We start from the raw sequence: 25181 nt of genomic DNA on the forward strand, positions 1-25181 counted from the left end.
GATCTATTGCATCGATACCCAACATTGAGATAGATTCACAAAGTAGACATTGCACTTTGATAGTCGCTCTACTGGAGGAAGGAGCCAATTCTTTGAAAATGGATTTATTTCTTTCAAGCCATATATTCCAACATAGAAATTTTGGCAATGACACCCATACCCACTGATCTAGAGATGAATTAATTTTATCACTTGGAATAATACTCTTCCACACTTCAAACATTTCCAACCAAATACTTGGGATAGAATTAACAAAGTAGACTTTTTCAAAGGTCGCTTGCTAGGTAGTAAGAGAAAAAGAATAAGATCTAAATAAATGAGGAAACGATTCTTCTTTTGATTTGCATAGAGCATAGTTAGAAAGGCCATAAATATTCCTACATATAATATTTTCAACAGTTAGAATCTTCTATTGAAAAATATAACTAGTGTCGGTCCTCATAATTGTATTTCAATCATGAGGTAATGCATTTGTCAAAAGAAAGAAAGAAAAAAATATTGTAAAAGAAATTAAATTATTAAATCATGGGTTCACTCTTGGTTCAATGGTTAAAAGGTCAAAGCCTCCATTGGAGCCTTCTAGTGTTTATGTCAAGAGTCCTTGTCCTTTTCATCATATAAAATTCCCTTCTTGGGCTTCTTGTGTCAAGAAAGAAATTTATTTTTATGTAAATTAAGTCTTCTAGGCCTCCTCCACCTAGTCGGCCTCATCAAGGGAATTCGAACTCATAAAAGCAGTATAAATAAAAGGAGCTAGATTCATTTGGAGAGACACTCACTCAAGTTCGATCTGTAGTCGCTGAAAGTGGTAAAAGGGTGTGAAATTCAAGGAAGAAGGAGGAAAACCTAGCCAAGGAGAAGGAAGTCTTTATCAATAAAAAATAAGTCAAAATTTTCTCTCTCTTTGTCTCACACGTGCGAAGGAGTTGAAGTTGCTAGAGGGCCAAAATTCTAGCTGGGACAAAATTTTGGAGTAGCTGGGTTGAAATTATAGAGTAGTTCGACCAAAATTCTATAGTAGATTGGCTGAAATTCTGAAGTAGTTGGGCCGAAATTCTGGATTGTTACTAAGTTGAAGTCGTCAAACAAAAGGGGACTACTAAAGTTTGAAAAAGCATCTTGGAAGGTTGAATTGGTGGAGGAGGAAGGTATTTTGGTCTAGTATAAGGTCTTAGTCTATATCAATTTGATTAATGGAAGAGTATGACCGGGGTTTCCCCTAGAGAGGGGTTTTAGCCCTAGTTAAGTGCCTACATTTGGTGTTGTTGATCTTCATGTTTTGATTTGATGATTTCTTTATGAAAAGAAGATAAAAGAAGAACACAAAGAAATTTAATAAGACTACAAGAATATCACAAGTAATTATTGACATAAGAGAGTCTTTTTGCCTTTCTAATTTTCTAACATGGTATCAGAGAAAAGTTGAACAAGGAAGGAAAAAAGTAGCTTGAAGATCTACTGAAAGGGTCAAAGGATCAGGATCATATAAGATGAGAAATGTATACTATACATATCAAGAAAAGAAGAAATGACAATGATTACTAAGAATAAGATAGAAGGAACCACTAAGTAGAGGGCATGGAAAAAGAGAGTGAATCTTATTCTTGCTAAGCATAAAGTTTTGGATTTTTCTCAAGAAAAAGTTAAGAAACCTACAGATGATGTGGGAAAGGAAAAGTATAGGGAAACTGACATCTTTTCTATGAATCTAATAGTATATTGAGTGAAGGACAATCTAATCCCATACATATCCAATATAGATTTTTCACAACAAATGTATGACGCTCTCTCCAAGTTGTTTACCATCAAGAACATCAGTCAGATAGCTAGTCTCAATAATGAACTAAGAACAATAAAGATTACAAAATATGACACTGTATCATATTATTTTATAAGGATCTCTAGAATAAGAGATGAACTCCAACTTATTGATGAAGTTGTACCAGAGAAAGAACTCATGATTGTTGCACTTTTAGGTGTACCAAAATCTTGGAGCTCTTTTGCATCAGGAATTAGCAGTTGGAAAGATATACCAACATTTCAACAAATGTGTAATGTATGTAGTCAAGACAAAGCCCATACCTCATTATTAAGTAACAAAAAAGAGGATGAAGAAAACAACATTTCAAATTCCTTATTTTCTTATCACAAGAAGAATGAAGTAAAAAAGAAGTTCAAAGAACCAAAGAAGAAGGTTGATCTATCAAATATTGAATGCTACAATTATCATAAGATGGGACACTATAAAATTTAATGTCTTGAGAATCCAAGAAATAAGAAGAGAAAAGGAGAACATGCAAATATTTCCGATGAAGCTCCACCCAAGAAAAATAAGACTAAAGAATCTAAAGCCAAAGATATATTTGCTAAAGTCTCTTAGGGATACTATCCCTTGCATATCGTTCTACTTTAAGTTTTGCAATGTTTTCTTTTAAGTTATTATTTCAAAAGTTCATAGATCTAATATATCTTGTTAGAAATTTTTGAATTTTTTAAGTTGTAGATATCCCTTGGAAAGGTTGGATTAAGAGGGAGCCTTCACCATTTTACCAAAAGATAAGTATTTTGTTCTTTATTCCATCTTTCATGTTTGGTTTCCTCCTCACATCGAGATTTGTTTCAATTATATACTCATAACATTTTTATATTTTCCTTGGTAGGAAAGCTTTCAGAATACACAAAGGTTATGAAGGAAAATTCAAAGCAAATATTTGAGTCATAAAAGAAGCTTTGTTGTAGAGGAAACACTTTAGAATGACACTTTACGAGGTTGTTAAAGAACAACTCAAGGTATGTCTTAGAGTATAAGTTTTGTTACAAGGTTCTCTTCATAGAAAAGGTATGATCATTCTCTTTTGAAATTTTATTTATATTGCTAACATATTTATGTCTAAGGTTTTGAATCATAAAAAATCTTGTTAAGGTGATTAATTATTAGATTGAATCTACCCTTGTTATATTTTCTCTTGTAATTTGATCATTCTTATGAAACCCTAGCTCTTAGGGTTCATTGTAAAACTCTAACCTCTTGATGTTAAGGGTATGTCAATGTTGATTATGAGCCCTAGTCCTTTTAGGGTTTGTTGATAAAGTATAGAACATATGATAAAATCCTATTTTTTTGAAGTTTAGGGTTTCGGTAATGTCATGGTAAAAACCCCTAGTCATTTAGGGTATAATGTTAATGTCTAGGTTATATAATGAAACCCTATATTTTTAGGGTTTAATGAATTAGGTTTTATGAATAAAACCCTTTTAATAACTAAAGTAAGATGTCGAGAATGAAACCCTAGGTGTATATTTTTCTGTATGATCAAAACCCTAGCCTAGTTAAAATTGTTATCTAATTTCAGAATTTGATGTTTTCATCTAGGGTTTACATCATAGAAAGAAATATATATAAGGAATGAATACCTAGAGATGAAATGTTGGAATGCTAACTTAATTGTGTATATTCATGTTTTGAAAATCTAGGGTTTGCAACAAACCCTAGTATAGTTTGACATGTAATTCTAAAATCATATTATTGAAACCTTAGATGTATAGTACTATGATTGGTTTGATATCTTGATTGAGTTGTTGATATCTAAAGCTTTTTTCTTAAATATGGAGTCTGGGGTTTATGACCAAACCCTAGAAAATTGTTGAAGTTTAGAATATAAAGAGTGTAAGCCTTGTTTATTATAAAATAAACTTGGTTTAGGTATTTGATGTCTAAAATTTGAATGTTTTGATGTTTCCATTGTAATGACATGAGTTTGATATAGTTGACTTCATGCTTTTGTATATTTGTATTTAGTTCTACTTGCTATTAAATTTTTGTAGGTACATAATCTTCAAGATGTTGAAGATGTTCATAATTAAAGATGATAATAATGATGAACATGACGAAGGAAGCTATAAGAATGGTGATGATCAAGATGACCTTGATAACATGAGAAATAATGAAGTATATTTGATTTTGTTGTTCTCCCTAAGTTGAGAGGAACCTTAGATAAGAGGAAGGTTATAGCTCCCTCGTTAAGAGGGAGGGCATAGTATGACAGTCATAAGTAAACACCTTGAAAAAGGATGAAATCGAAGAATGAACGAAAGTACTACAATAGATTTGAAAACAAAAGATTTGGGAAGTACTAAGGTTGTATTTGGTGATACTGGAGAAGTGAAAGAAGAAAATCTTATGACAAGTTGTATTTGGATAACTTGATGATGATATAAGTAGCTTCAAAAAGATTGAGGACCCCAATGTTTTTGTTTACTTGTACATATATTTGAAGGTTTATCACTGATTGGGGTTGATATTGTTAGAAATACTAAGAGGGAGGGTGAATCAGTATCAATAGCTATTTTTAGCAGTTAAGATAACTTATAATTAGAACACAAGATGAACAATGATAGAATAAATGATTTTATTAATTATAAATAATGAGGACTCTAATCATCTTATTTACAATAAATCAGGTACAATATAGTGTAGGGCTCCAACCCTAGATGAAGACAACAATCTCCAATCCACCAGGCTCCAACCTGTACTTTGCCAAGCACCGACTTGGACTTCAAGGGGCTCCAAACTCTAGGGCTCCAACCCTATCTTACCATGACTCAAACCTTGTCTCTATGAGGCACAAACCTCTAGGCATCCAACACTATCACTAGTATAGGCTCCAACCTAGCCTTCTTGAGGACTCCTATCCTCTAGGACTCCAACCTGGTATTCTTAAGTGTTGGAAATAATACTGAGAGGGGGGGGTGAATCAGTATTATCAGATCAATGAAACTTTTTCAATGCTCAGAAACATAAACGCTACTTCAGTTAAGTGAACCAGCGTGTACACGCAACTGTGTCTAAAGAAACCAACGTATAACCATAAATCTTATGATTCAGTTAGTTTATCTTCAGTTAAATGCATTAGGACATTATTCACCATATTAAGAGTAAACAGATGCAGTATAACAGAACAGATCATCACACAAAAGCCACACACATGAACACCATGATATAAGGTGGAAACCCAATGTGGGTGAAAACCACCTGCTGCAAGTCGTCTCTATCTTTCTTTAATAAGAACTTCAGTTTACAATCTTTTGTACTGGTGCAGCCTTATACCAGTACGCAGGCTACAACCTGCAGAAGGCTTCAACCTTCTCTCGTTCTCCAAACTTCCTTGGAAGGGAGCTCCAACCCCCTTTGCTCTTGTACTAGCTAAGATACTAGTACGTAGGTGCAGGCCTACAATCTTCTTTCCTTCAGGTACCACTTTTCATACATTTTCAGACTGGATATTCCTGAAGCACAACATTACAATCTGAAGACCACAATTCATTCCACTTTCATAGCAGATTACAAAACAACCAATACTCGCATCAACAATCACTGAACCACTGAGACCCTGTCAAACCCAGTCACCAGAACACAGAGCAGACTACAGAACTTTGCAATAACAGTCAGACCCAGCTGCAACCCAAAAATCAAGCTCCAAAAGATATACGCTACTTTAATGAAGGCAACCAACGTATACACGCGGTTTTACCGAAGACAACCTGCGTACAGATCTAAAAATAACTTTTCATAACTTGCAGCTGTACCAGATATCAGTTATACCCAGAATATAACATTGCGTCAGTATGCAGATCTAGAATTACGCATAATCAACTATATAAAGATAGTTCATCTCAAACCATTTGATCTCGATCTCTCCTTAGATCTTGTTCTCCATCAACCGATGAGATCTCTCCTTAGCTCAGATCAAGCAATACCTCATCAACCAATAACCTGCATACTGGATCTAATACTTCATTAGATCTTCAAGACTTTTCAGATGCACTTGCCTAATGATTTCCTTCTCCTTATATAGCCTTAGGCCTTGTTCAATACCAAGAGCCAAAACCATAGAAATCCAATACCATCATCTTCAAAACTAGGGATCAACACGTCCGTCGAGACACCAAGGTCCAAAACCATAGGCACAACTTCCAAGGAATAACCGCCGTGGACCAAAGATAAGTTTTCCACATACACGCGCTTTTACTGAAGCCAACCAGCGTGTACACGTGACTTGGTATATAGCGAACCTGCGTATACGCGACTTGGTATATAGTGAACCTGCTTGTATACGCGACTTGGTATATAGTGAACCAGCGTGTATATAATTTTCTTCATACTTGTAGACTGATCATCAATTCCTTGCTGCTATCCTTCTGCACTATGATTTGTTATCAGTGTGATTTTCCATCAAGGACAATACTTGTCTCATAATGCCAACAATCTCCCCCTTTGGACTTGATGGCAACAACACCAAATCCAAATCAAATCACTCTCCCCCTTTGTCATCAAGGGCAAAGGGCTGTGCTCCCCCTGAGTACATGCTGATATCTTTGCTTGGTTGTGCTGAAACATGCTCCCCCTGACTGTAGGTAAGATCTGAAAAAGATGTTCTTCAAAAGAACCAAGACTTATACACCATAAGGGACCTTCCTATCACCAAAAGACTCAATCCATACTCCGAACCAAGAGGGGATACATCAGAAACAACCAATTATATTACATCATTCATCCCAGGCATAGTGGGGAAACCAACATAGGCCGTTACATGACCTTGACACCATAAAAGAGATATCACAAAAAAATACATGACATAGAGACAACAGATCTAGACCAAGACTTATGAAGGTCACAAGCAGCATCTGATAAACATCTTTTTAGATCAGCAACCAAGATTTCCTTCTGAGCTCCTTCTCCTGAAACCAACAACAGTTGTGTACTAGAACCAAAAGCATCTAAATGCCAACAATGCTTTATGAGACTTTAAGCTGCTCCCCCTGAACCTGTGCCTGCTGCACCCCCTGAAACTGTGCCTGAAGAATTCTGGCATACCTATCTCAGACCTTCTCCAACCGGAGTCTGCCCTTGCTGTTCAGAACTCCATATACGTGACTTCTCCTGCATAAAATAGCGTATGCACGCGGATATGCTTTCTGCAACACGCGTACAACATACACGCGACTTTCCCAGCATAAATCAGCGTATATACGTGGATATCCCTTACGTAACTTGCGTATACCAACTTTTCTGTAGAACAGACAAGCTTCAACAGCAGGATGAAGCATCAACTACTCCCAGCTTTTGTCTGAGATATTCAAAAGTTTCATTGGGCAGTGGTTTTGTGAGAATATCAGCAACTTGTTCCTTAGAAGGAACATACTCCAGCTTGACCTTCTGCTCAAGCACTTGTTCCCGAAGAAAGTGGTATTTGATTGGTATGTGCTTGGTCTTTGAGTGCATGACTGGATTCTTTGAAATGTTGATTGCACTTGTATTATCACATAAGATAGAGACTGGTGGAGTGCAAGTGATTTGAAAATCCTGCAAGGTCTGCATCATCCAAAGAAGTTGTGTGCAACAAGATGCCGCAGCCACATATTCTGCTTCAGTTGTAGATAAGGCAATCGAACTATGTTTCTTGCTAAACCAAGATACTAATCTGGAACCCATGAAGAAAGCGCCACCACTTGTGCTTTTCCTATCATCCACACTTCCGGCCCAATCTGCATCTGTATAAGCATGAAGAGTGAGATCTGTATCTCTAGGATACCATAAGCCATAGTTTTGGGTCCCTTGAAGATACTTGAAGATTCTTCTGACTGCCTGAAGATGAGTTTCCTTTGGGTTGGCTTGAAATCTTCCAACAATTCCTACTGCATGCATAATATCTGGTCGGGTACCTATCAAATAAAGCAAACTCCCAATCATGGATCTATAAGTGGGTTGGTGAACTGCTGCTGAATCGTCATTTGCACTGAGACTGCATCCTGTAACCATGGGGGTACAAACTGGCTTTGAATCTTCCATGCCATACTTCTTCAAGATCTGCTTGAGGTACTTGGTTTGAGACAAGAAAATACCTCCTTCATTTTGTTGGATTTGCAATCCAAGAAAGTATGTCAATTCTCCAAGTAATGACATTTCAAATTCTTTCTGCATAACCAAGGCAAAGTTCTGACTCATAGCCTCTTCATTGCTTCCAAAGGTAATATCATCTACATACACAACAAGTATTAGCAATTTGTTATTTTCAACTTTCATATAGAGATTGCTATCTGCTGATCCTTTTGAAAAACCTTGTTTGTGAAGATATTTGTCCAGACGATAGTACCAAGCCCTTGGAGCTTGTTTGAGACCATAGAGAGCTTTTTTTAATCTGCATACAAGGTTTGGATCATTCCCAAGAATGAAACCATCTGGCTGCTCAATATATGCTTCTTCTTCTAAGTCTCCATTCAGAAAGGCTGATTTCACGTCCATTTGGAATACCTTGAAGTTTTGAAAGCTTGAGAGAGCAAGGAACATTCGGATGGCCTCAAGTCTTGCAACAGGAGCAAAGGTCTCTTCAAAATCTATTCCTTCTTGCTGCGCATACCCTTTACAAACAAGTCTGGCCTTGTTTCTAATTACTTCTCCATTTTCATTCAATTTATTTTTGAAGACCCATTTAGTCCCTATGACATTTTTATCTTTTGGTCTAGGAACCAATTCCCAAGTATTGTTCTTTTCGATCTGTTCAAGTTCTTCATCCATTGCCTTGACCCAACATTCATCTTTGCATGCCTCTTTCACATTTTGTGGTTCAGTGGAAGAGAGTAATGCCAAATAGCTTGAAGCTTCTGCAATTCTTCTTCTTGTTTGTATTCCTGCTTCTTTCTGCCCCACAATCTGAGATTCTGGATGATTCTTTTGAACATATCTGGATGGAGTCTTCTCTTCTATTCTTGTCTGCTCCTCTGGTTCTTCTTGAGGTCCTTCTTCTTCTTGAGGTTCTTCTTCTTCATCATTCTGCCTTTGAGGGTAGCCTTCATCTTCTTCAATGTCTTCATGATGAACTTGCCTAGGAATATATCCCTTCTCATCAACCACTACATCAATGCTGTCAACAATTCTGCCAAGTCTTTTGTTGTAGCACTTGTATGCTTTGCTATGTGGAGAATAACCAAGAAGAATGCCTTCATCTGCTCTTGGTTCAAGTTTTCCAAGTTGCTCATCAGTATTCTTAATATAACATTTGCTCCCAAAGATTTTGAAATTCTTCACCGAAGGTGTCTCACCACTCCAGAGCTCATGAGGTGTTTGAGTGCTGTTTACTCGGACATTTGTTTTGTTAAGAATAATAACCGCAGCATGTGTAGCCTCACCCCAGAAATTTGCGGGAGTACCTGATTCATCGAGCATAGCACGAGCCATTTGTTGGATTGTTCTGTTCATTCTTTCCACAACCCCATTTTGCTGAGGAGTTCTAGCTGTAGAGAATTCTCTTCTTATCCCATGTTCTTCACAGAAATCGAAAAATTCATTTGAGGTAAACTCCCCACCTCTGTCAAATCTGAGGCACTTAATTTTGTGTCCTGATTCATTTTCAACCAAAGCTTTGAAGGATTTGAATTTTTCGAACGCTTCATCTTTGTGCTTCATAAGCCCTAACCAGACAAACCTGGAGAAATCGTCAATGAATAATATCAAATATTCTTCTCCTCGAGGTGTCCTTTTCCTAAATGGACCACATACATCTGTATGGACTAGCTCAAGAGGTATGCTGGCTGATCCTTCCTTCTCTGGAAAGTTAGTTCTGGTTTGCTTTCCAAACTGACAAGATTTGCATATAGTGTTGTCTGGAATTTTGATATCTGGAAGACCACGAACTGCCTGATATTTGCATGCTTTCCTTATTTGTGAAAAGCTTAGATGCCCCAACCTCCGATGCCATAGCCAGTGTTCATCATCCTTGCTCAAATAGCATTGTTGTGGTCCTTCTTCAAATATGTATAGATTATTTGGAGTCCTTCTTCCTTTGATCATTGTTTTACCTGTATCAAGGTCACGAACACAACATCCATTTGATCTAAATATTACCTATGTTCCTTGATCGCACATCTGACTGACACTCAGAAGATTATGCTTCAATCCATCAACATACAAAACATTTCCAGCTTTGACCTTCTCTTTCAATGGAGCAACACATTTTCCTTTTATGGCTGTAGAGATATCGTTTCCAAAAGAAACTTTCTTCCCCTTTTCTAATGCGGTATATGACTCAAGCTTTTCTTTGTACCCTGTCATATGCTTCGAACATCCGCTGTCAATGTACCATAGACTTTCTTGACCTTCTGCATAAAAGGCTATCCCACATCTTTCTGGTTGCGGTTCCTTTATTCTCCATGTTCTGACATTTGAGGTTTGTTCCTTCTGAGTTGTCTTCTAGAACCTGCTCCTGCATTCAGAGTCTTCATGACCAAAGTTATTACTAATAGAGCATTCAAGTTCATTTTCAAGAACCGAAAAGTTGTTATAAGTCCTTTTTATGGTTCCAGTCATTCTCCCTTGCTTTTGAGCTTCTCTAGTCATGATTGTCTTGTAGGCAACACATTGAGCTGCTTTGTGACCGAAGTTATGGCAAGAAAAGCATTGGCCATTAAAGAAACTTCTGCGATAATCAGATCTATCATCCAACCGATTGTAGCTTCTATTCACATTCATTCTTGGAGCAAATTGGGAAGATTTTACCTGAGGCTGATTGTAGCTTTTGTTTGTCCTTAAGGCAGTTTGTCCCCGAATTTCTTGATGGTCTTTATTTGTTCTTGAGGTAAACTGTCCCTGATTCACCTAATGACTTTTATTTGGCCTTTGCTCGCTTCTCCTTGCTGCATCAAGATAGCTTTTAGAGGTAGATGCTTGAGATGTTTCTCTATTATATCCAAGACCTGTCTTGATCAGAGGAGATCGCTGCACATTGATAATCTCATCCAAGGTTTCAGATCCTTTAACAAATTTAAGATTAATCGCTTTTGTTTTCTCAATCTCCTTTCTAAGACAAACAATCTCACATTCCAATTTTTCAAGGTGTTTTTCCTTTTCAGCTAGTTGACATTGTAGAGAATCAATAATAGCACTCTTCTCTTCTAAGCAAACTTTGAGATCTTTCATTTCTTCACAAAAACCTTCTACATCTATAGCATCCATATAGTCATCATCTTCAAAAGCCATTAAAAGTTTATATCTATTACCTTGTTCATCTTCATCACTATTTGAAAGACCATCACTATCTTCATGAGTGTAATAGCTTTTCTTCTTTTCATTTTGTTTCTTGTTCCATTTAACAGGTTCCTTTCCCTTGTCATTCTTATCTTTGTGAGGACATCTGGCAGCATAATGACCTACTCTTCCACAAGCAAAGCATTTAAAAGGTAACTTACCTTTGAACCTTCCAGAACCCCTTGAAGATTTCTGACAAAATTTGATTCCTCTTCTTCATCTTCTGGCACGTGACTTGCTTCATAATAATCTTCTTTGCCTGAAGCCTTGAAGGCAGCTTCTCTTCTGTCTGATGGACCTCCCTTTCTCATTTCATAAGCGGTTAGAATTCGTGAAGCTGAGACATAGTGAGAATTTGCAGATTTTCTTTTTCTTCTATGGCAGACACTTTAGATTCAAACTTGGGGGACAAAGATCTTAGAACCTTTTCAACCACAATAGCCTCTTTTATTTCTTCACCCAAGTTTTTCATGCAATTAACAATCTCATCTACCCTAAGGAAATAGTTAGCCACACTTTCATCATTATACATTCTGAGAGTCTCATACTTAATCCTGAGAGTTTGAAGTTTAGCACGCTTTACCTATTCGTCTCCTTCATAGCTCGTGACAATTTTGTCCCATATTTCTTTTGCAAATTTATAGTGCATTACCTTCATGAATTCTGATTGAGATATACATCCCAATAGAGTATTGACTGCTTTCGCATTTGTTTCATATTTCTTTTTCTCGGCTCCATCTGTAGGAGTAGCTGAAGGAAAAGTGTAGCCTGTCTCTACGATGTCCCAAACTTCTGTACCAAGAGATTGAAGATAGGCAGTAACTCTTACCTTCCAATAATTGAAGTTTGTCCCATCAAAAACCGGTGGCCTGATTGATGCTTCTCTCTCGTAGTTGCTCATGATGAATGATCTACCTTCAAGCGATCAAGCTTCATTGAAGGACCTGCTCTGATACCAATTGTTGGAAATAATACTAAGAGGGGGGGGTGAATCAGTATTATCAGATCAATGAAACTTTTTCAATGCTCAGAAACATAAACGCTACTTCAGTTAAGTGAACCAGCGTGTACACGCAACTGTGTCTAAAGAAACCAGCGTATAACCATAAATCTTATGATTCAGTTAGTTTATCTTCAGTTAAATGCATTAGGACATTATTCACCATATTAAGAGTAAACATATGGAGTATAACAGAACAGATCATCACACAAAAGCCACACACATGAACACCATGATATAAGGTGGAAACCCAATGTGGGTGAAAACCACCTGTTGCAAGTCGTCTCTATCTTTCTTTAATAAGAACTTCAGTTTACAATCTTTTGTACTGGTGCAGCCTTATACCAGTACGCAGGCTACAACCTGCAGAAGGCTTCAACCTTCTCTCGTTCTCCAAACTTCCTTGGAAGGGAGCTCCAACCCCCTTTGCTCTTGTACTAGCTAAGATACTAGTACGTAGGTGCAGGCCTACAATCTTCTTTCCTTCAGGTACCACTTTTCATACATTTTCAGACTGGATATTCCTGAAGCACAACATTACAATCTGAAGACCACAATTCATTCCACTTTCATAGCAGATTACAAAACAGCCAATACTCACATCAACAATCACTGAACCACTGAAACCCTGTCAAACCCAGTCACCAGAACACAGAGCAGACTACAGAACTCTGCAATAACAGTCAGACCCAGCTGCAACCCAAAAATCAAGCTCCAAAAGATATACGCTACTTTAATGAAGGCAACCAGCGTATACACGCGGTTTTACCGAAGACAACCTGCGTACAGATCTAAAAATAACTTTTCATAACTTGCAGCTGTACCAGATATCAGTTATACCCAGAATATAACATTGCGTCAGTATGCAGATCTAGAATTACGCATAATCAACTATATAAAGATAGTTCATCTCAAACCATTTGATCCCGATCTCTCCTTAGATCTTGTTCTCCATCAACCGATGAGATCTCTCCTTAGCTCAGATCAAGCAATACCTCATCAACCAATAACCTGCATACTGGATCTAATACTTCATTAGATCTTCAAGACTTTTCAGATGCACTTGCCTAATGATTTCCTTCTCCTTATATAGCCTTAGGCCTTGTTCAATACCAAGAGCCAAAACCATAGAAATCCAATACCATCATCTTCAAAACTAGGGATCAACACGTCCGTCGAGACACCAAGGTCCAAAACCATAGGCACAACTTCCAAGGAATAACCGCCGTGGACCAAAGATAAGTTTTCCACATACACGCGCTTTTACTGAAGCCAACCAGCGTGTACACGCGACTTGGTATATAGCGAACCTGCGTATACGCGACTTGGTATATAGTGAACCTGCTTGTATACGTGACTTGGTATATAGTGAACCAGCGTGTATATAATTTTCTTCATACTTGTAGACTGATCATCAATTCCTTGCTGCTATCCTTCTGCACTATGATTTGTTATCAGTTTGATTTTCCATCAAGGACAATACTTGTCTCATAATGCCAACATTAAGGACTCCTATCCTCTAGGGCTCCAACCCACGGCTTCAATTTGTCAAGGTAAGTTTAATGATTCTTCACGGCTCCCAATATTTTCTACAACAAGCCTTGACAATATATTCACCTTCAACACTGCCCTCAAACGATCTCCAAGGCACTTAGCTCATCAATGAAAACTTTTTCTTCTCATGAAGGTGTCTCCACAACTATTCATATTACCAAAATAAAATTCTCCAAGATTACCTCATGATGGCTTCAATATTTTAGATAATTCTTCAATTAAGCATTCAACAGGTGATTGTTCACATGCTCAATCCCTCACATGTCATTGTACTATGAGGTATGTATAAAATAATTCCACCTTTGGTTCTTATAATTTTCCCTCCACTTGTTCCAAGCATTAGGCTACTTTAGTTTTTCAATTCTTAGCTTGCGATTGTCCATACACCACAGGTCCAAGGTATCTAGGTGACTGTTCTTTTCACTAGTTATTTCTTAAGTTTATCACTGCACCGAGACCTTAAAACTGAACCTTCAAGGTGAGCTCACAAATATGAGCTAGGTGTGAGCCTCTTACTGTTCCTAAGTCTGAGCTTGAAATATGACTTGTCTAAGGTCTGAGAGTACAGTCCTTCCATAAGAGATTTGTCACAGGTTTGAAGGTTAAATGTCACCACATATTTACTATCCACAAACTGCTCTCACTGTCCTTCAAAATTCGAGCCTTCAGCAAGACACCTATCTAAACTTTTCAACAAGGTTGAACCTTAAAATCAAGCCTCCCCAAAAATTTTGTGATCTGAAGTCTGCAACAATGAGCTTGATCTGAAGTTATGACTATCACAGGTGTGCTCAGGTTCGAACCAGAGGTCTGTCCTGCAAAAAATCTAACCCAATTTTGGCGTAGCTATCTTAAGTAAGCACTAATATCTAAAGCTAAGTCTCCAAACCTTCCACTTTGATTCTCCACTGGCTAATCTATAGGAGGATGAGTCTTCAAATGTTAAGTTTAGGCTTCACAAATGAGTTCTTAACTATATTTTGAAGGTCCGAGCTCTTTTCTCCACAAATCACTATAAAACAAGGTCTTAAGTTACTTTAGACCATTGTTCTTGAAGTTTTGTAGGCACAATTATGAATAATGATCCTTCACACAAGTCCAAGTAGCTCCCAGATGACTGTTTATTGTTCTAAACCTTCAACCAAGCCTCAAAGTGACTATTCACTAGTCCTAAGTCTGGTCTCCTATAGGACTGTAGGTCTAATCCCTCTAAACCTTTTCTTGTTGTTTTGTTCACTGGTTTAATTCACCACATGTGGGTCTATAATCCGAGCTGAGAATAACCCAATAGAAATTTGCCCAAAAAATAAGCTCAACGTCCTCCTTAGCCTCCTCTCTTGATTTTGTCCTCTTTATCTAAAATATTTGCCGAACTGGATAGATGAAATAATGAGATCGAACTCATATTTATACACATTTTGATTTAAACTGAAGGGATGTGTATGTTGGGTGAAGGAGCCGACATGACTAAAAAAAATAGCAACCAACATAAATATGGATTGTCATGTCCCTTTTTTTGTTAGCTGACCTGAAGTGGATTAATTTTTACTTGATTTTATTTAATATGAACTATCATGCCTCACAAGAGTTGAGCTGCATTTTTAAATTTAAATGAGCTGTGAACAACATTTAGTGGGGAGATATTATTTAACAAAAAGTTATTGGTCTGTCATGTAATGTATCATACATATGTCTTCCATGTGAAAGATGGACCATATAAAACACCATGCAAAAAAAATCTTTGTCTGCCATAGAGTGTTGTATCCCATCTACCATTCATGTCTGCCATGCGAGTGTTGTATCTCATCTACCATGTATTACATCATGTTGCACTTATACCTTATGTATGGTCATAGGGAACATGTATGCCATGTTTGTTTGCCATTAATCAAAGTCATTTTATTGTTGTTAATAAGGAATTTTTAATATTGTTTCAAAACATATTCGAAGCCAAGGATATGTAGAGTTTTAGGGATATTAATGCATTAATGCATTTAATTTACATTAAATGATTGTTAACAATTAGGGCAAGGGTAGGGTTTTATAATCGGAATTTTTTTCAATCATTAGGGATTTTTAGGATTTGGTCATTTAGGATTTCATATGGTTTCATTAGGGGAAGGTTTGGAATGATGGGTTTTGTCAAGTTTTTAGTGCATCTTCAACAATGACATATTGACATCAATGAAAACTTTAACCAACAATCCCCCCCTTTGTCATTGATGGCAATATTCTTACCCTTTCAAAATTCTCTCCCCCTTTGACATCAATGGAAAATGGGGTGTCCTGATAACACCTTTTTCCTTAAAGTTCTCCCCCTATCATCAAGCTTTCCTTCTTCTAGCAATGTGGTACAAGAGAGATGTCTTGGTTTGCATTTCTTCATGTGATCAACCAACTCCCCCTTCCTAAATAAACTCCTTTTGCTCTCCTTTTTTCTCATGGAGCCCAAGAATGATTACTACTTTGTGATCAAGTGGAAGGCATATTCAACAATGATCCATTAGATATCTAGTGGGGACGAAGGATCATGTTCTTCAATGGAATTACTTACCCTAATCCGTTTCATGCTTTCATGGAAAGGAATGAAGTAGATGGTCTTTATGCAAGAGAGAGACCAACTTGTCAAACAAAATTTTCTACAAAATTTCTAAGAGATGATCGATTAGGAGATATGTCTCATAACATGATTTTCCACGTGTGGCTCATCAAGGATTACACAAGGCTCTTCACACATAGCCTTACCAAGAATAGTCAAGAATCACAAGCTCCCCCTAACAGTATGTGTGGTCTCCTTTTTTGTAGAATTTCACCATCAAAACTTGGAATACATATGCCAAATATGTACTTATCAGATCAACAACATGGGTTGATGCCTTGAGTGTTCAAGATATTTTATGATCCAATTTTCTTCCTTCTCCATACTTGTGTAACTTTCCTTTAATGCTTGGTAGTCATGGTTTTGTCTTGTTTAGGGACCCAATTCAAGTTACAATCACGAGCCATATGTCCAATGTTATGGAATTTGAAGCATTTCATCTTGTTCATGAATGAAGAATCATGACTTCATCTTGCAAAGTTGCTTCTAGGGAGATGATGTAAACCATTTTATTTTTTCTTGTCGTATATCCTACAATCCTTTGCCATGTGCCCAAAATTTATACAAGAATAGAAATAACCAAAAAATATACTTTGGTACTTGGAGGATGGAGATTGCCTTGATGTACTTCTAAAGTCATTATGCCTTGGGATCCTTTGATCAAAATTATTGCCTCTCGCATTCTTGACACCATCTTCATATATTCTTAGAGTAGGGTTTCTTCCAATGTCATCTTGACTCTTCCCCTTGCTTTTGTTGGAACAGGGGGCATCAATATTTCTTCCAAGCTTCTCCACATCCTTGTTGTTTGAAGCATTAAGGTTTGCATCATTTCTGATTTAGGGTTCACCTGCATAAGCAAGACCTGATTTATCAAGAGGAGATATTTGATGACTTATGATATCATCTAGGGTTTGAGATCTCTTTATACTCTCTCTTTTTCCCCTTGGAAAAATCGTAATTTTCATTAATAAAGGAAAATTACATATTGTAGATGCATTCCACATATGTTGTATGTGAGGCTATAGCCTATCAAACAGAGAGTATCAAAAATAGATCTATGTTCTCCATGCAGGGAGGATATATCTTCTGTATTGTTCATAATAGAGTTCAAAAATGACTCCATGCAGGGAGTACTTATGAGTGTCATGTATGTACAATTGATAACTTAAAGCAAAAAACTATAAACATAAAAAAAACAGGCTCCTTCTGAGCTAATTATGCTATATAATCCATGTATGGATGATGATAGTACTGGTAATGTACATCGTCCCTCTGCTCTAGGATCAACCATGTACCACGAGGCTGGTTCACAGCTTCCTTGGAAAGCTGATCGGCAGTTTGGTTGTGTTCCCTGTAGATATGGCGACAAAAAAAGTGGTCAAATAGTGCAATGAGTCTATGCGCCTCTTCCAGAATAGGTCTCAGAGAGTATGCAGAGTAGTTAGTTGAATTGTTTATCCAATTGCATACAATTTTTGAATCCCCAAAAATTTGAATATTCTTGCAATGTTTTTCCAATGCAAAATGTATGAGATGTTTTAGAGTGATTAGCTCTGCATAGTTGTTGGTACCCCTTCCCAAGCCCATTTGTATTTTATAATAATGAGAGTCTGTAAGGTATAGTATAGCACCCCCCCCCCCACACCCAGCTTCCTGAGCTGAGCCATCGAAGTATGCCTAGGGTTGTTCTTGGTTAATGACCTCAAAGACAATGATTCGAGTTGGTGGAATATTATCATCTTCAGGGATGGATTTATAGTCAGCAAGAATGTGGGCGATGATGGGTGGCCATTCGGGAATGATATCCTGAAAGATGCAGTGGTTACAAGCGATCTAGATCGCTAAAAAAATGAGGAGGGGAAGGTTTTTAGCTTTGATCGGGGTTGTTGTGGTCCACCATGCATTCCAAGCATCTAGCATAGTCTTGACCTTCCATGTGCAGTGGGAGTTGATGGCCAAAAGGGTGGAGTTACAAAGGTCCACAATAATCGGGCAAGTAAGGAACAGATGGTCAATAGTTTTGGAACTGTTTTTGTATATACAGCACCAAGAAGGTCAATGCAGGGCTCTCTTGTTCATATTGTCTCCTGTCGGTGCCTTATTTCTCAGAACTGACCACATGAATAATCTAGTTCTAGGGGGGGTTTTTAATTTCCACAGGTGTTTCCACCAAAGTTCAATAGCCGGAGGTTTATGGGAAACAATAATACATAGATATCCCTCCTTAGGGGAGTATAAGCCATTTTTTGCAAGTGCCTAAATGATCTCATCTTCCTCCTCAGTAATTCTGGTGTGTGATTCTGGTAGAGCAGTTATATACTCCTCCCATTGTTGGTGCCAATTCTGTGGGATATGTAGGCTCCGAGCAAATTTTCATGCCTGATGGAATATAGTGGTGTGGTCCAATTCAGCAATGTGATTGATATGAGAGATGCCTGAATTGGTGAGATGTAGCAAGAGGTCTTGTGGAAGTCTGTGAGTGTTACCATAGCCAATCCAGGAGTCTAATCCAATGCGAACCGATGTACCTGATTGAATTTTCCATGTGATCCCATCGCAGATAATTGACATGGAATTTATCACTGCTTTCCAGATGATCGAGGGTTCCATATCTCCATCTTCTCTCTCGAGAAAATAGTGAATTTAGAAACAACCGAGAACTCTTTATACTCTTGTTCAGATGATCAACTTCTTCCTTTAAGAGATCAATTTCTTCTTTCATCATCTTGCATTCTTCATCCTTCTTTGCTAGATGGTTCTCCATTTCTTCCTTCATCTTCGTTGCTTCACATGACTGGGCCTTAAGTGAGGTGATTTATGATTTTAATATAATGATATCTTCATACTTTTATTCTAGTTGGAATGTCATGGCATTTCTTTCCTTTTGTACTTTATCAACTTGTCCTTCCAGAAGGGTCAAAGCTTCCATCACTCTTTCAACTCCTTGTGCTTGTTTCTTTGCTCCTTCCAACTGAGATTTAAGGGAGGAGACATCTTCCTTGTATTGACCAATTTTCACTTCTAGTTTGTTCAAGTAATGACTTTGTTCAAGATGGCTTGACAAAGTGTATTCCCTTTTCTTTGCTTTATCCAAATTATTTTTCATGGATATGACTTCAACATGATGCCTTCTCTTGTTTTGATCAAATTCCTCCTTACACTTGGTGAGCTCCTCATCTCTTTATTATACTTGAAGCTTGAAAATGTCAACTTCCTTCCTTGTCTTATGTTGGGGCCTTTGTTTAATTTTGAATGATTTTGACTAGTTTTGACTGACCGAAGGGCAGGAAAGAGACAGATGGCAGCAATGGTTGGGTGGCGGAATGAAAAATTGTGGAGGAGTGGTGGCAAGGTGGCAGTGGAAGGCAAAGGCAACCAAGGAGACGGGAAGGCGCAGAAGCAGCCAAGAGAGAAAACAGTCGAACGAGAACTGGCAGTCCAAGCAGCCGAGAAGGACATAAAAGGGGAATACCAGAGAGGAACAAGGTTGTTGTTGAACACACCAGAGGAAGGAGTCGGTTGCAGAAGAGATGCATAGTAGTAGAGGCCGAATGAGAGAGTGCTAGGGTCTGAGGGACTTGGTTGCAGAACTGATCTAACCCGAGCGATTGAGCTTGGTATTTTATGTAATGCTTATGGCGAATTCCGGATTATGATGTATTCTGATATGTTAAGTTACTATAAGATAGAGTTGATGATTGTTGTGACTTTTAATGTATTGAGCATCGTGTTTAGTGGGTCCATTAAAATTTTAAATAGTTTATCTGTTGCACGATGGTAATTCATAGATTGATGCAAGCATGTTGTTAGTTCTGTGTTCTTTATAATGGATCTATGTGTATGATTTAAGGAAACTGTTATCTCTATTTTACGTATCATGAATATGTATGTGTATGATCACATATGCCTGGTTGTTATTCCCTCAACCCTATGTTGAACCCTTCTCCCTTTTGGTCACGGTGCGACTCAGGTGAGACTCCTTGCCCTTCGGGGTGAGGTGAAAATGTCGACGTTGTCCTAGACTATAGTGGACCACTCTTGGCCTCCTGTGCCCGAACCGAGGGTCATTTCCCTGATGACTCTTTCGACCCAACAAATGGTTCTATTGTCGGGACCTGAAGTTGAGAGAAATGGTTCAAAATATGGTGTCAAGGGTCTTTAAAAGAGAGATCGGAGACTAGTGGAACCATAAAGTAGATCAATTTGTGGCAGAGAAAGCTACCCGTAGGAATCAACCGATAGGCAAAGTATGTGAGGGGATTTTATATGCTGATAGCATAGGTGACCAGTATGAATTTTCTGGTGTAAGTTCCCTGAGGACCTATAGAATAGGTTGAGAGAGCTGAAGAGGCAGAACCAGTCAAGTGGCTCAGTGACAGTTCGCCATGGTTGGACTCCGTTTGATATTGCATTATTACAGCAGCTGGATAATGATCAGACGAAGGCAACCGATTTCTGGGTGAAGAGTACGGTGGAAGGGTACGTGGTCGAGTTTGCTGTAGAGAGCTACCAGTCCTTCTCATAGGCATAGGCTGTGTTTAGTTCCAATCTGAGGGGTGAGTTGATAATAGAAGTCCCGATGTGGATTAAGATGTTTTTGGTAGAGGAAAGCCGGTTTTCTTTACCGACTGCCAGGATGGAAGCGTAAAACCCCAATATCGAGGGAAGGAATTAGAGGGGGAAATGTTGCCTACAAAGGGATAGGGATGTTGCAAGGGGATGGATGCAGAAGGATTGAAAAGAGCACAGAGGATAGTGCTACTAGCGAACAAGTGGTAGGCAAGAGTGGCTCTAGCTCTAGGGAAGAGAAGGAAGGGACCCCACCAAATAGGAGTGGCGATGGGAAAACCCCGAGTTGAGATGAGGGGAGAAGACGGTGCTAGGAAACCCAAGTGCAGGAGAGAGGAATGTTGGAACTAGGAAAATGAAGAAGGATCGCAACAGGAGACCGGAGGAGGACCGTCTCGGAAGGTTGTGGAAGTGGAATCGTAACATGGAACGAACGGGGGACCTTCCCTGTAGGTTGCAGAAGTAGACTCGTAAGATTAGAAACCATATCAGCATGAGGAAAGAGATGACGATAGTGTGGACGATGGGATGAGGAGGTTGTTCGATGAGGAAGAAGCACCCATAAAAATTCAACATCCCCAACCCTGAATTATAAGTGGATTTTTCCCCAACCTTCCCCTGGTACTTTATCACAAACTAGAATAATTTGTCATTAGCTTAGCCAAGGCAGCGCGAGTATATAGTGCGCAGGAGAAATATAGGACCGATCTCAATATTGGAAGTAGTATAAGAACCGACTATAGTAGTAACTTGGGACTACAGGGATCCCAACAGCTGCGAAGCAAAGGTTTTGTGTTGTTATCCCATACTCAGAGCAGTATGGTAGGATCATTTACTAGATACTCAGAATTTGTAGGAAGGGGGAACGAGGATGTGGAGCAGCACTGGTACCTCTGTGAATCCATTTGGAGGGCCCATCAAACTCTGGATAACGTTCAGGCAGTGGAATTCCAGACCACGCTAAGAGAACGGGCTCTACGCTAGTTCATAAAGTGGGTAGAGCAGAACCAGAATCCCACCATAGATGATATTAAGAGGGGATTTGTGTAGGAATTCAAGGTGTCGCAGATAGACCAGCAAGGGTTATCAGATCTATGGGAAATTAAGCAGAGGGAGGGTGATAGAACTTGGGATCTCATGCAAAGGTTTAAGGATGCCATCGCCAAGCTGAGTTACACCCTGGACCCAAACCACCAGTCGGACTAGTTTATCAAGGCACTCTTGCCCTTGACCAGAACACCATTGACACAACAAAAGATAGGAACCCTGCAAGATGCATTGGACAAAGCCTCCCGAATATAAGCAATGGCAGGATACCCCATGAATACCGAGGAGGCATGAGTCTGCAAGATCCGACGATCACATGCCTACAGAGCCAGATCACGAATTTGACCGAGAAGCTAAGGGATCTCCAGCCTATATGACCAGCCAAGCCCAATGTTTGGTGCACCCATTGCCTGGTGGAAGGGCATGTTTTGATGGAATTCCCACGCTTTTCGGGGAATTAATCAACCGGGGGGGTGGCGGGGTCGTCAGAGGCCCCTCCCACTATAAGAGTTATGATATTTGGAGCGCAAGGACCCTTCCCAGGAAGGAATAACATAGACTTCTACGAGATCTATAGGGCATATGGACGCCTGCTGCGAATGTGCCCAATTCTGTAAAAGTACTCTAATGTCCCCAATAACAACTACTGTGAGTTCTGCGCACGACAACTCATCACATCGATTAGTGTTGAGCGCTGGACTCTAGCAGATAGACTGGACATATCCACATTCAGGGTCAATGAAGCGAGTCAAGGGGGGTGAGGAAGAAATGGACGTGGAGGAAGAATGGTAGGAAGAGGGCCCTTAAGGTGCTACAACTGTGATCAGGAAGGACATGTCGCAAGGGAATGCCCGCTCTCGAGGAGACCCTGGTATTCACAGTGCATATTTAGCACCCATGCAACGGAGGACTCTGTTACACAAAAATATCATCACCATGATTATTTGTAGTCAGTATGGGTCCATCATCACTTGTACTGTCCTCCTAAGCAAGTCTCAGACCTCAGCTCTTCAAGTCAAGCTATGGAAATGAGAGAAAGACATTAAAAATCAATGTAACTCTAGTTCTACACTCTCTATCACTGTCGCCTGCGGTCCCGCACCTTCTGTGTACAAAAACTGCGGACCTGCACGCTCTGTCCCTAACTGTGTAGGTGCGGACCCCTGTGAAAGTCAAAAGGCGCAATTTTTATCTTAAAAAACTCACTTTGGGTTAATTCTAGAGGATTCTAGAAGGAATTTTGACGTGGATTGTTCGCTTTGAGGTGGTTCATGCATCCCAAAAGAGAAGGAGCTAATCCCTTGATGAGAGGAGCTATCCCTTTGAAGGAGGGCTTTATCCCTTTGAAGGAGGACCTAGTAACCTCCCTCCATTGCACTATAAATACAGGCATTGGGCTGGTTGCTGGGGAGGTTAGAAGCTGAACATTTTTTAGGGTAAATGCTGGTGAAATCAAGACTTCCTAGTTGAGCTTAAGAGGAGAGATCACATACCTTTTTGGCTTCATTGGGGAGTGAGTGAAACTTGTCAAAGTAGAGGAGACTTCTTGCTGGACCCTGGGAGGAGCTTTTACAGCGTCAAGGCAAAGGTTGTAAAGTTCTTCTTCTTTTGAATTAATACAATCAAACTCATTTTTCTCAACAAGTATCTTATGTTATTTGTTTCATGGACTCCTTGACTTTCATGTTAAATATGTTTTATGATTTTGGCTTGTCAGGTGCTATTTAATTTGTTTGCCTTGTTTGTGTTTGCAGATCCGCGACAAAGGAGCTCATTTGGATCAAAGGAGCGAGGGAATCCACAAACTTGCGTTGGACCTAAGGTAGGCCCTAAAAACACTTGTTTGCCATTGTTTATTAAAGCATATTTAGAGAAAGATAGTGTCTGGTTGGTTTGCTTGTTATTAGGTCTTCTTTAGATTCTAGGAAGGTCTATCTTGTCCGCAAGATCAACTTATTCCGTGTGACAAAATGGCGACCATACTGGGGACTTGATTGTTTTCCTTGTTTTTACTTTGACCTGAGAAACTGTGTTTTTGTTTCTGTTTTTGGCTTGTTGTGTGTAAAATTGGGTAGAGTTTGTAGATCCAGGGTTATTTTTTGTTTTTCATAGCTTTGGGAGAGGACCGCACCCTAGCCGTTTGACACAGTGCGTACCTACCCGCAACTTGGCTTTTAGCACAGAGCGGGACCGCACCTGTGTCAACTGTGGGCCTGTGGACCCTGTCAAAATTTTGAAAAACCTAAGATTTCCTCTGTTAGTTAGCTTAGTTTTTGTTTAGAAATTGTTATCCACTGCCCTGACCTGCATATAACTTGTCAGAGGCTTTCCTTAGATTGATTTCGTTAGTGTTAGGGTTTTAAGTGAAATTCCTAGGAGTTTTGCTTGTTGGGCTTGTTTTTCATTTTGGTTGTGTAGTGGCTCTGAGCTTAGAAGCTGTAGGGACTTCAAATCACCTTAGTGTCTACCAGCCTTCTTATGAGTCTGACCATTTATGAAATCTCCCCTTGTTGAGGAATCTGCTTTGAGTTTTCTCTTTACAAAACTTCGAAAAGCTTGTGTTTGAAAGTTTGGATTTTCATTTTCAAAAAGAAAACAAAATTGGTTGTTCTTGACTTATTTCTGATTCTGCATAAATTGGTCCTTAGCTTACATCTAGCTAAGTAAAACATCCTTAAAAAAGACATTTAGTAGGCTTTGACTTCAAATAGGTTTTGTAATTTATAGATCTCAAAGTTAGTCATTTTCATTAGTTTTGAGTGTTTTATAAGAAAATATAAAAATCTCTTTTGGAAAAAGTTTGTTTTGTAGTGATTGAGTGCTTTGAAACGAAAAAGGGAAATTTTTGTGAAATAACTTGTTGTCTCATTTTGAGTGCATTGGAAAAGGACAAAAGCTCTTCTTTTAATTTGTTTGATTGAGAAAGATTTGTGTTTACAAAGTATTTGCATTCTCAAACTCTTTCTTAGTTTAGAAGTTCATCGAAGAGAAAAAGATTGTTTAAATCATCTTAGGTGCATTTTTAGTGATTTTGAGTCGAGTCTTCATACCACGAGTTTCATCTCTGCACCTTTGGACTTAAACAAAAACCAATAAAAAATAACGCTTAAAGTAAAATTCATCTAGTAACATTTTTATTTCTAGGGCTCTGATACACCAACTTAGCTTAGGCTAGTGTCTTGGAGTAGGAGAGTAATTAACTCTCCAAGATAGTAAAAACAAACAAGTAGCTGTATCTTGTGGTAGGGAAGAAATCCAATTGTTGCATTTATGCTCTGGGAAAGCTCCTCTTAAAGGAGAAGCACGAGATCGTGTCCGAACCAGTGTGG

This window comes from Pinus tabuliformis, chromosome J (genome assembly GCF_031772625.1).
Source record: "Pinus tabuliformis cultivar Carrire ecotype Pingquan chromosome J, CPIR1, whole genome shotgun sequence".
Taxonomy (NCBI): domain Eukaryota; kingdom Viridiplantae; phylum Streptophyta; class Pinopsida; order Pinales; family Pinaceae; genus Pinus; species Pinus tabuliformis.